General features: G+C 42.4%; 1 long non-coding RNA gene across 1 annotated transcript; it reads left to right on the top strand.

The window, feature by feature from the left end:
- LOC109707208 lies at positions 363-11,860 on the top strand. The gene is made up of 2 exons (XR_002215435.1): positions 363-1,335; positions 11,658-11,860. It is a non-coding gene; the product is annotated as an uncharacterized LOC109707208 (long non-coding RNA).

Here is a 12,617-nt window from a genome sequence, read left to right as displayed (position 1 = left end):
TCAAACCAAAATCAATTCGGTAGAAATTACTTTTTCAGAATCTAGACCAAACGGGCCATAACTCCATCATAAACTAATTTTAATAATCATACATGGGCTTCCACCATGAACCTATTTCATGAAACAACTATGGGCTTCCATTAGGAACCAAATATGGGCTTCCATCATGAATCAAACATGAGCTTTCATCGTGAACCAAATTTGTAATATACTGAATTTCAGTATACTATGTTATGGTCACATTTGACAAAGCGCAGGAAAAAATAAAATATCAAAGTATGTGAGAAGAATTACTAGAGTTTTGGATGGATTAGAAGTGAGTTGAGGCGTAAATGGTGCGAAAACGAAGTTTCGGAAGCAAAAAAAAAGAAGACTTAAGTCCTCGAACCTTCAGGACTTGAACCTTGGCGAGGAAGTACGAACCTTGAAGTTGTTGTTTTGGCTTCAAACTTCAATGTCCGAACCTTTAGCTCATGGAATCACTAGTAAACCTTCGGGATCCAGATCTCCAACGGCAAGTTCGGACCTTAGCTACGTAAATAACAAAGTCAAATGTTCAAAATCTGGACTTCCACTAGAAGGTTTGGACGTTGCTTCTGCGGCTCAGGGAAAACCTTCAGGATCTAGACTTCCTATAGTCTGGAGCAGCATTTGAGGTGGTACAATTTCTCTCTTTTGGAGGATTAAGTTGCAGTTGTGCAACTCTATATAGGGCCCCTAGGGCCCTTTCTCCGTCACTTCTCCAAAAAAAAAAAAAGAGAAAATCTTTTTTCTTTTCTTTTTTTTTTTTTCTAAAACTCAATCTATCACTCTCTAACCTATTTCTCTTCCTCTCTCTTGCAATTTTTTCACAAGATTTGAGATTTTGGAGTAAGTGCCAGTAAAGGAGCTCTTTTAGAAGGAGTGAAACAACCTTCTTAGACAAGGAGGAGTTTGTGAGATAAGGTGTAATGAGTTCCATGTGATTTCTTGTTAGGATTTGGAAATAATTTTAGAAAAATATGATTTTGGAGAACCCTAGAAGGATCGACAGTAGACTTTTGGGAGATTCACCATAATCATGAGAGTTTGTTGAGGATAGTTGAAATCTAGGTCGAAAATTTGGGGTTTAATTTGACCTAGGGGCTTTCAAAGTAAATTAACCTTTTGAAATTTCAATTGAAGAGTAGATTGATGTGGGAAACAAGAAAATTTGACTTTACGATGAGGTTACTACATCCAATCGAAGGATTTGGGCCAATTTTGAAGGTTTTTGACAAATTGGCCTTGGACTTGGACGATTCATCGACGACCATCGAATTGCTTGGTTTTTCTAGCTATTGGCGACGAACCAAGGTGGGAAAGTGACTAGACTTCTCTCTATCTAATTCCTCCATTTTAATTAGCTCATGTATTATAATGTTGGTTATGTGTTGTAAGGTGTATTATTGCTTCTTCATTCTCACTTGACATGATATACCCTAGTGGTTCCTTTTCCTTATCTTTGAGATTATGATCACATATGTAAGTAGAGAATGTCATGTATCTTACTTGATTACCCTAAAACTTGTATATAACTACTAGAAATAAATTCACGTGAATATAGTAAATTCATAATGGAATGCTAGACTTCAATATAGTTGTCACATATGGACATTGTGATCATACATAAATTGAATGGCAAATACAGCTAGAAAACAATGACAATAGCAAACTGGGACAATGTACATGTAGTATGCCATATAATATAGTAGTTGTATTTCTTTTGAGGCAGGCATGCTTGGAATTAGTAGATCTCGGAGTATTTTCATCATTGGATAGTAGTGGGTTCTCTTGTATAATAGAACATGATCATACTCACCAAGTCTGTCAAAGCTTGTGGAGGTCGCAACTCCACAAGTTGTGTTCTTCGGAGGTTGGTGACAGGGTGCAGTAGCAACTCCCCTTGGGTGATAGGGTGCAGAAGCAACTCCCTGATAGGTGGCCGAGCTGGGTGCCAGGGCACAATAGCGACTAGATCTCCATGAGGTTTAGACGTGTGGGTAGGGCTTAACCAAGTAAAGAAACCAAAAGACAAGTTGAACATATCGGGTTCTTAACTTTGTAATTTCTTAAAGGCAAGGTAGCAGTAATTCATATCATTCTTGTTCATAGATACTTGCAATTATTTACTATCTCGTCATTATTCATTTACTACTAATGTCTTGTTTAGTCCTAGTGGAAAAGTTGCCAGGGTCGGCGACCAAACCTATTGAAAAAAAATTTTAGTTCTCACCCTTTATTTTACATATCCAACCACGATCGGAGCGACACAGGACCGAGGCAACGGTATTGCACCTTAGATTGTAGGGTTACCCACTTCTAGATCACCCTTGCAAGAAAGTATAAGGACATTGTATTTCGAGAGAAAAGGTAAAGAGTGTTTCATTTTAGAAGGGGATGTAGATGTAAGTAGAATTTATATATCTTAGTCTCATTTTAGAAAAAGGATGATGTATTTTAATTAGGCTTGAACCAGTGGCATGTAAAAGTTGAATGGTTCAAACTTGTAGGTAGCCAAGTTACTTAGTTGCTCCTGTGATGCCCACCATATGCAACCGATGTATGCATAGTTACCATGTAGAATGCATTATACAAATTTGGTGTACGCTTCATGTGGGCGGAGGAGACTGTCAATTTGGCGGGTCTATGCATGTGCCCGAGAGGCTTTTGTTGTGGGTCCCGAGGTGTGACAAAATTCATGAATCAAATATGGGCTTCCACTAGACCTGGAAAACGGGAGGGTTGGGTAACCCGTGGGCGGGTCATTGTACCCGCCTGTTACTTGGGCATGGATAAAATTTACCCGCTAATTTTTGGGTAGCCAACATCCTTACCCATACCCGCCCGCGGGTGGGCGGGTGGGTATGCGAGTTACCCGCAATTTTTTTCTTTTTTTCTATTATATTTTTAAAATGCAAACACATCTATATAAGTTTTAAAAATATAACATAAATTATTATTTAAAATATCATAGGATACAATAAAAATATTTAAAGTCTTAAAGCAAACAAATTTTGTAATATAAAAGATGCGATAAAAAATTATGGTTAGAATTTTTAGGATAGATAAATAAAAATATATGTATTTTAATTAAGAAAATATATTTTTTAATTTAAAAATATATGTGCGGGTATCCGTGGATACCCGCGGGTTACCCAAAATGCCCACAGCTTAATGGGTACTCACCCGTTTTACCCGTAATTTTTTGGGTTAGAAAAGTTGGTACCCATACCCGTGAATTTGCGGGTAACCCGCGGGCACCCACGGGTATGGGTCGAGATTGCCAGGTCTAGCTTCCACCATAAATCTATTATAAACCCAACTCTCATGAAGCGAACAAACCAAACCCAATTCACTATGAACCAATTCACTATGAACCAAGTTCATGAACTGAATTCAACTTCACCAGAAACCATCCAAACATATATTTGACCACCATCTATTCGCCTTAGTTCATATAACTAAGGCAAAATCAAATTCAAACCAATTGGGTTCTAAACAATATACTTACTAGTACCTAATCAAACCATTCTCAATTGAACTCGGGCACTTATTAGAGTTAATTCAAATACAATATTGACTAACCTAAATGCACATACTTAGGGCTAAGTCAACCCTTCACCTTAACACATACAACTAAGGCAAAATCAAATCAAATCCAATTGAGTTCTAAATCATACTTAGAACCTAATCAAATCAAATTTAATTGAACTCTGATACATATATCTAGAGTTCATTAAAAAATATAAAGTTCATTCAAATCAAATTCGACAACTCCAATCTATATATTTAGGACTTAGTGTAAGGACTGAAAATTTGGCAGTGTAGCTAAACTCTTTGTTGATGAGGTTTTTATGTGTATATTAATTACAAAAGCACTCGTAAAGTTTCGGAGGAAAATGAGTTAAAATGGAGAAGTTACGCGACTTTTACTTTTCACTTAAAGTGAATAGTAATCTAGGTTTCCGGAGAGGCCAAAGTGTAGAGATGGCTTCCGGCGCGTATCGGACTCCGTTCATAGCGATCCAATAGCTCGTTTTCAATGGTCTAACTATGCTGGAACCATTGGCGCTGACAGATTTCAGGTTTGATGCACGAATTTCGAGAAAACTGGAGATACATATATTATATGTATTTGTGTACGGGTTTTGCCTTTTGGAAAGAGGATGGGTTTCGTCGTGAATTTGCGACCAAACCAAGTGAAAAGAAATAGTGGATTTGTTGTCTCTATCGTGCTGATCGCACTGGTGTAATCCGTTTACAAATCTGACAGACGGATCTCCTGATATCGCGCGTTGATCGAGGAGGGGTCTTTGATGGCAAAACTGTTATTTTGCGATAAGCCCTACATTTTATGTACCGTTTTGCGTGAATTTGAATGTGGAGGTGTATTCGCGCGTTTCACTCGTGCTGTGAGGGACTCGGTTTAAAATACCGAGTTTTGAGGGACTTTTGCGCGAATTAGAGTTTTGTATATATAGCATTTTATTGTTTTCTTGCTTGAAACCCTAACCCTAGCCCTTGCCACCCTGAGTTGCGCCCCCAGCCACCTTCACCACTCTTCCTTGCCCTCGCCGTGCGCACCCCGGCCGTCGGCGCGTGCCTCCGGCCGCCGGAGTAAGCTTCATTGCCTCTCTCTCTCCCTTAACTCCTCCACTACCTCTGCCCGTGGATTACCCAGGGTAATCCTCACCTCAGGCACCCCCCTCTGGCAGCGGCCCCGATTTTCGGTGACTCTCCCGTCGATCACCTGCGTCCCTGCACGCCGCCGTCGCCGCCTGGGCACCCCGCGGCCAGCCTTGGCCAGCTTGGGCCGAGCTCAAGTTAGCTCATGGCCCACGAGCTACTGCTGCCCTAGATCTGCTGCGCCGCTCTCCCCGGGTCTCCGGCGACCCCCGCGCGCCGTCGCCGCCGTTCCCGGTGGCCGCTGCCGCCGCCTTAGCTCCCTACGGCTACCTCGCGCTAGCTCGGGCCGAAGCCGAGCTAATCCCCAACCCGCGCGCCACCGTCGCTTGGGGTCGGCCGCGCCGCCTCCATTTGGCTCCTGGCAGCCCACCGCCGTCGCCCCTTGGAGCCTTGCCGGCCGCCGTGGCCGCGCTGCTCCTGGACCAGAGCCCTAGCCCGTGCGGGCTCGGGTTGCTCCACTGCCGCCGCCGCCGCCGCAGCCTCCCACTGCCGCCACCTCCCGCTGCCGGCCGGCACGAGCTCCGGCCTCTCCACGTCGACCGTACCCATCGGCCGCCGGCGCGCAGCCACAGAGTCGCCGCCGGCCATGCCCTAGCTCCCACTGCTGCAGTAAGCTTATTTAGGGTCTTTGGTTGCTGTTTCGGGTTTGAGCTTGTTTTTTTGGCGATCCGAGGCTGTCCCGATGCCTCCGGAGGTGAGCACGGTGATCGCTAGTCAGTGCTGATCACAGTGCTCACCTCATTTTGGATCAGCGGATTTCGAAACTGCATTTTCTGCGCAGTTTTCCCCGAGTGCGCGCTGTTCGCTAAATGTTCGGGTCGCTCTCGCGCCTCCTACAGTGAGCCGTTGTGCTCCGGATCATGAGCACAGCCTCCGGCATGTTGAGACCTGTCAATACGCGTCTCGACGGACCTCGGAAGTCCTCGAAAGTCTTCGTAGGTCCGGTTGACAATCGTGTACAGTTTGAAGACAGGCGCGACGTTAGTACAGGTGGGTGCTTCGAGCTGGTAGTCGGTGAAATCGTTTCACTTTCCTCTATTCTTCTATATCAGAATCGTAGTCTCTACATGTCGGTTACTTGCGCTTTTCGTTCGTTCATCTATACTTGTTACTTGCATGATGATAGTCGTTGATAGACATATAGAGCAGGCTTGCATATGTTGTATATCCAGGGGCCTTGGGTCCAGGCAACACATCGACTCCTTTGTCGTATGTTTCGATCTAGTTGATAGTGGTTCGGCGTTGTACGCCCTTGTATCTAGCTTGGGCCAAGACACCGGTTTCAGCTGGCTTTCGCATTGAGCATATCAATATGACTTAGTCACAGCACTTGGGTGTATTCATTGACACCAGGTCAGTTTGGCCACCGACCGGAGGTGTACTTATTCGGACGGTTCGTCTAGTGGGCGGATGAATCAGATCGGTGCAAGCAATGTGACAGGCAACGCTTGAGGTCTGCGGACTAATACGGCAGGCACCAGATTGGGTACAGTTTTGGATTATATACCCTTGAGGCATCTGTTCAGTTGAGTTTTTGTTACAGTAATAGTTTGGTTCTTACTCATTTACTATCATGTTTCTATTACTACTGTAGTTGCTCTTATATCACACATATATCAGTTTGTTCTATCTCCTTTGTTTTTCAGTTAATACGATTTGCCTTCGTGGCTCTGTCGTACTCACTGGAAAACCTTGATTGTGGTTTCTCACCCTCCATTTCCCCAAGTGACTCGGGCGAGGAATTGATTCTTCGTGCGATGGGAGGACATACTAGCTAGACTGCAGTAGTGACCGTCACCTTGGTTATGTTTCATTTCCGCATTAGTAATTTAAATAATTAAATAGTTCAGTTAAATGATCACTATGAATGTTTGAATGTTTGTGAACTAGTTTGAGTTGATGTTTTCATATGATGCTGGCAATTGGAGATTTATGAATAATTGGTTCTTGAATTTATGTATTTACGCATCGTGGTTTTCTACCCCTCGAGGTAGTCGGTTTTCAAAAGTGAAGTTTTCGAGTAGGAAACAGTTTTAAAAGGTTTTCTAATAATTTTTATGGATGATTAAATAGAGTTAATTTAAAAATAAAGTTTCCGGGTGGGGAGCACTTTTAAATAGGATGACTGTTGTACTATGCATTGTATCATCCAGCGTCTAAGGAGTGTTTAGAGACATGCATCATCTTTAAGGATCGCTAGCTCTATGGAAATGTATTTTATAAATTGCTTGTGGAATGGTAAATGTAGGTTGTTGTTGTGATCCTGATGTTATTAATAGTACGCCGTGCAAATACAAAGGAGACTCTGTCCGAGTGTACAGAGAAACTTTGTATTTGTGGCGCGTTTGTACGTTATGTGGGCAAGGTTGAATTCAAATAAAAAATAATAACGACATGTTTTTCGTAACTCTGATTGCAAAAATGGCATTCATTATAAAAAAGTTTTTAAAATCGGCCCTGGGGCGTGACAGATTAAGATGGTATCAGAGCGTGAAACAACTACAACTGCATTTACAAGTTTTCTAACTGAACCACTGGTTAGGTTGACCCATAGGAAGACCTAAGGCATGTAGGCACGTGCGAGCGCGAGGTATTCGAGATTTAGTCTCGAGGTTATCGACCTTGAAGACTCGAAGGTTGATTTGTGTTATTACTTCGTGTTTCTTGTGCTGTAGGATATGGCATGTACTCATTTTGGTGTTAGGAGTGGGGGCGGTGAGTGGACTAGCTCTGAGCAGTGAGATGTCGACAGGCTGCTTTTACTACTATGATTGCCTTACCTCCGCAGCCACACAGGGTTCACTCTTTTAAGTTATGTCGAATGGTTTTGCTGGTGGAAATATCAAGGTGGATGTTTCGACCTTTTGTTGGTTCTTTGTCACTGTGGTGTGTGTCGGATCTGGCTAATGTACAGTCGTGATGTCAGATCTCTGTTCGTGCATTCTAGTGCATCATAGGGTTATTAGTCGGCTTAGTTTTTGTGTCATGTCTCCAACTTGCTATTGGCGATGGATCCGCGGGTATTTTACCTTTCTTTCGATAAGTACGTTGGCTACAGACAACGTAATGTTGAAAGTTAGGACAAGATACCCTACCGCTTTTGGGGAATATCTAGATTGGGTGAGTATTTTTTTTTTTCTCTTGCAATATCTGGATTGGGTTAGTATTTTTTTTTCTCTTGCAAGACTATCTGTTAGACCATCTTGTGGAGAGGTGACGGTCATCTTTGATCATCTAGTGAGCTTGGTGGTTGGCTCAGAAGTCGCAACTTGTGATATTGTATAAGGTATACGTTTTAGTTTATCATGTATACCTTGGATTGGATTGGATTGTTGTTTGGTCACTTGGTGAAAGGCGTGTTGGAGTCTCAATGAGACTGCCATTTAGTGATGCTAGAAACATCAATCGCTAGGGTCCCTTGGAGATTACAGCGACAGGGTCTCGTAGAGACAGATGTTGGGCATCACTGGTGGTTACGGTCGCATGTTGCAAGAGGCAACCCTGTTCACCTAGTGACGGACATACTGTGGTGTTCATGTTGATCTGTTTGTACACGAATGAGTGATGAGCAGGCTAAATTATCGAGCTCAACTGGTAATGGCAGCCTTAGACCTTTTGGTCTAGGCGGGACGTTAGGTCTTGGACCTAAAAGAGTCGGATGCCATCGAAAGGTTACGATTGTTAATGTTTGGCTTTGTCTAATTATAGTTCGGAGTGGTGGGAGGTTGTAGCCTCCGAGGTGAGTGTTGGCACTCAAAGTTTAGGGGCTTTCCTGCCATGGTGCAATAGCTGTGTTTGGTGCGTTTGGTATCAATAGTTGTGTTTGTTGATTTTTATGGATAATTAAATAGAGTTTAAAAATAAAGCTTCCGGGTGGGGAGCACTTTTAAATAGGATGATTGTTGTACTGTACATCGCATCATCCAGCGCCTAAGGAGTGTTTAGAGACATGCATCATCTCTAAGGATTGCTAGCTGTATGGAAATGTATTTCATAAATTGCTTGTGGAATGATAAATGTAAGTTGTTGTTGTGATCCTAATATTATTGCTGGTACACCGTGCAAATATAAAGGAGACTCTGTCCGAGTGGATAGAGGAACTTTGTATTTGTGGCGGGTCTGTATGTCACGTGGGCAAGGTTGAATTCAAATAAAAAAAACAATGACACGTTTTCCGTAACTCTGATTTTAAAAATGGTATTCATTATAAAAAGGCTTTTTAAATCGGCTTCGAGGTGTGACACTTAGTCAACCTTTTACTCTACCACATATACCCAGGAGTAAAAGTCAAATCAAATTCGACAAATCCTAATACATGTACTTAGGGCTTAGTCAATTTTTGTATTGGCACATATAGCTAGGGCGTGTTTGGTCCGCCCATTTTTCACGCAGGAATCGGAATCAAAATGTACGATTCTATTTGTAAACATTTGGTATGCGGGAGTACTATTCCAATTCGAATTCTTTAACCAACCCCTTTTCCATTCCGGCCTAGGAGGCCAGTTTGAAAGTTGAATCCGAGTGGAATGGATATTTGTTCGAATTAAATTTAATTATTTAACCTTATTTTTTAATTAAAATATAAGTTTAAATTTATAGTTTTAAATTTTAATTTGAACTTGAATTAAAAATTCAAATTCAATCAAATATTTCGAATCTAATTTATGAATTTAAATATAAATTAAATTTAATTTAGAATTTAAAGTTTTATTTAAATTTTATTTAAAACATTAAATTTTATGGATTCAAATTGAAATTGAAATTATAATTTTAAGTTTCACTCCTCACCTAAGACCCCCTATAAGTAAGTCGGGATATCTTTTGAAAACAAAATCTCTGAAAAGAAAAGATGTTTGCGATCCCTTACCTGCTCGATTAAAGAAAGTGGGATCTGGCCTTGTGTAACAATGNCGTGTGTGCGGGATCGAACATGATCCCTGTAGTTTTCAGGACTCTAAGACCTTAGGTGAAAGGTGTCCAGCTCCCAAGTATTGACATTATGTGACTTGAAAACGTTTAACGCTTCAAGCTCACACACCTTACCACACACCCAGTGAGGATGTACAAGATTTTCCAATCTTGTTCACAACCCTGTTCAAACTCTCACTAACCTTACGTTTTTTTATTCTTTTACGTAACTGGACGCTTTAGAGTCGTAAAAAGACGAACGACATGGCCATGTCGGTAGTGGAACATGGCCATGTTCGACCGTCTAAGCACCGTCGAACCCATAAAACCATTAAAGTGTAACCTATGGATGGATAAACTAGGGTCGTGCCGAGACCCTGAAGTCACCTCATACGTTCTCAAGACCCTTTCGAAGAGAAGGGAAGAAGAGAGAGAGAGATCCCAAAAAGAGAGAGATGCAGCTCAAGCGGCTAAAGCGAGCAAAAGCAGCGGCGCACGCAAGAAGCGATAAACACTCGCAACGTCGTGGAAACACGTGCACACTCCCTCACAAAACCTTCCGAGAAACGACAGGACTTGGTCATCCCACGACCAACCTCCGAACTCTTCCATTTGCTGAGCTAAAAGAGGTAATAGCTGCAAGCTCATCTGCAAATACACAACGAAAACTCGATAACGAAGATCAACGAAATTAGACTCTAAAGTCGTTAATTTTAACCTAATAAATCGACACTTAATTGGAAGAATCTGGACCTTATTCGATGAAACTTCGAATTAACCTTATAAATCGGTAAATACTTCGATATAACCTTGCTTTACGTTTAACAATGCGCTTAACTATGTTAAATCTTAATAAAGAAGCGTCGTCCAGAAGTTCGAAGCAACTCGACTTAAACATGGGAATCTTCGACCAAACCTTCTATAAGATTGGACTCCATTCGTCCTTAAAGTCAATCTTTTGACTTAAACGTTCTAAGGCTGATATAAACGATATATACAACTATAACTACGGCAGAGCTACAACAAGCGTCGCTCTCACGCTTGCTCGAAACCTAGCAGCACTCGACTGAACACTCTCGAGAACCTCCGCAGAGAACTCCATAATGTGATCAGGGTTTTGTCCCTAAATTTCTCAATGAAACATAATTCACCTTAAATCCAGCTTTAGCCTGTAAAGCCGGCATCTAAATTAGGCTAGAACTGCAAGCAAAAAGTCGTCGTAACGACGACTTCGCCGCCGAGCTTGGTACTGTGGGTAGATTGGGCGTGACCACGTGGAGATCACCGCCCGGGGCTTGAGCCATTGCCGTGGCGTTTGTGCGACGTTTTCGCCTCCAGGATGGTTAAGCCATTGAGGATCAGGCCGCCAGAGCAGACTGATGCCATGCTGGGTAAGTACGATGGGGGTGCCGCCAGGTGGCTGAGTCTGACATGACCGTTGTTGGGCGTGGTGCGATCCGTTCGCCGCCAGACGGTATGCCATGTCTCGAGCCCACGCTGGGTAAGAGCAACGCGATCGCCACCAGATGGACAGGTCGTGCGACTCGAGCCGAGCTTAGCGTGTGCGACGACTTCACCGCTAGGGGGCTGAGAGCGGTAGGCTGTTGAGCAGCCAGCGCGCGGGCTATCCGCGGATCATTGACTCGAAGCCGAGTCAGGTGGTTAGCTATGATAGGGTAGAGGAACCCTTATGAGCTAGAGATAGAGGCTTGAGCTAAGGAAATAGAGACCTTAGAAGCCAGTGGACTGAGTTGGGAACCTAAGGTAATGGAGACCTTAGAGTAAGATATGAGCTAAGAGTAGCCAAGTAATTGTAGAATCTAATGATCTACTAGTTGTTGCATAGAGTTGCATGATTTTCATATCGCATATCGTGAGGCATGGCATGTATTTTAATTGAATATATATATCTGTTGTATCTTGTTGAACTAACATGTTGCAGTGCCTCCTCGGACCTATCGGTCGAGCTTTTTCCTTGGGTGGCCATACCCACTGGGAACCATGGAGTTGGTTCTCACCCCACGTTGTTTTGGGATTTTCAGGTCGTTCGTGTGTGGCGCGGCGGCGCGAGGCGAGGGCGTAGCTCAGTAGATAGCGCCCCACCACAGAGACCGAGGTAGCAGTACCCTGAGGCAGTCTAGTTTAGGGGTCTAGAAGGCAAGAATCAAGATGTATCAAACTTGTAAAATAAAAGATGTAATACATTGTGATTGTAATCGGAAGTAAAATGTAAACTGATTTGAGATGTGTTTAACTGAATGCTTGTAATAGCAAGTAGATTATGTATTTGATACTTCCTTATGCAATCTGGATTGATATCCGTTCCTTGTTGGAACATTCGTTGATTGTTTGGATTTCGACGCCTTGGACGTACTGGGGAGATTCTGTCCGCGTACAGGAAAATTCCCGTTCCGTTCGGCGGTCTGTCGTCGGCGCCGCGACCCGGTCCAAATAGGCGGTTGGTCGCGGGGCGTAACACCTTGCATTTCTGAGATAGGGCTCCCTCATGGCATTCTTGCTCTTGCATTTCAAAGTCGAATCGGGATTCCATCTAGAGAAAGGTACCAAATGGAACTAGTGAATGTGTATGCCGAACGTAGCGATGTCCCCTTTCCCTTTGATATTAAGCTATGATCTCTCTTCTCTCTCTTGAAGTTCCCACAAAGCGACTCTGAACCTAAGACCGTAGGGATGTCTTTTGATATATGAAACTATTAAAAACTCCATTTTCTTTCTTTTTGTCCCCAGACTATCTATCATACGGAGACTCTTAAAAAAAAAAAAAGAACAGTACATTCTCCTTGAATAATCAATTGAGTACAAGTTTGATTCAAAAGAGAGTATTGATCAGAAGAGTGCCAGATCATCCCGGCACTTGAATTTAAATAAATCAAAATTTAGTTTTATATTTTAAATTATCAACTCAATTTTAAATTTTAATTTTTTAAAATATATTAAAATATATTTAAAGTTTTGGAAATAATGATAAAATATTTTGCGCA

This window comes from Ananas comosus, linkage group 3 (genome assembly GCF_001540865.1).
Source record: "Ananas comosus cultivar F153 linkage group 3, ASM154086v1, whole genome shotgun sequence".
Lineage (NCBI taxonomy): Eukaryota > Viridiplantae > Streptophyta > Magnoliopsida > Poales > Bromeliaceae > Ananas > Ananas comosus.
The sequence above is the reverse complement of the archived record's forward strand: the minus strand, read 5'-3'. Positions and strand labels throughout refer to the sequence as shown.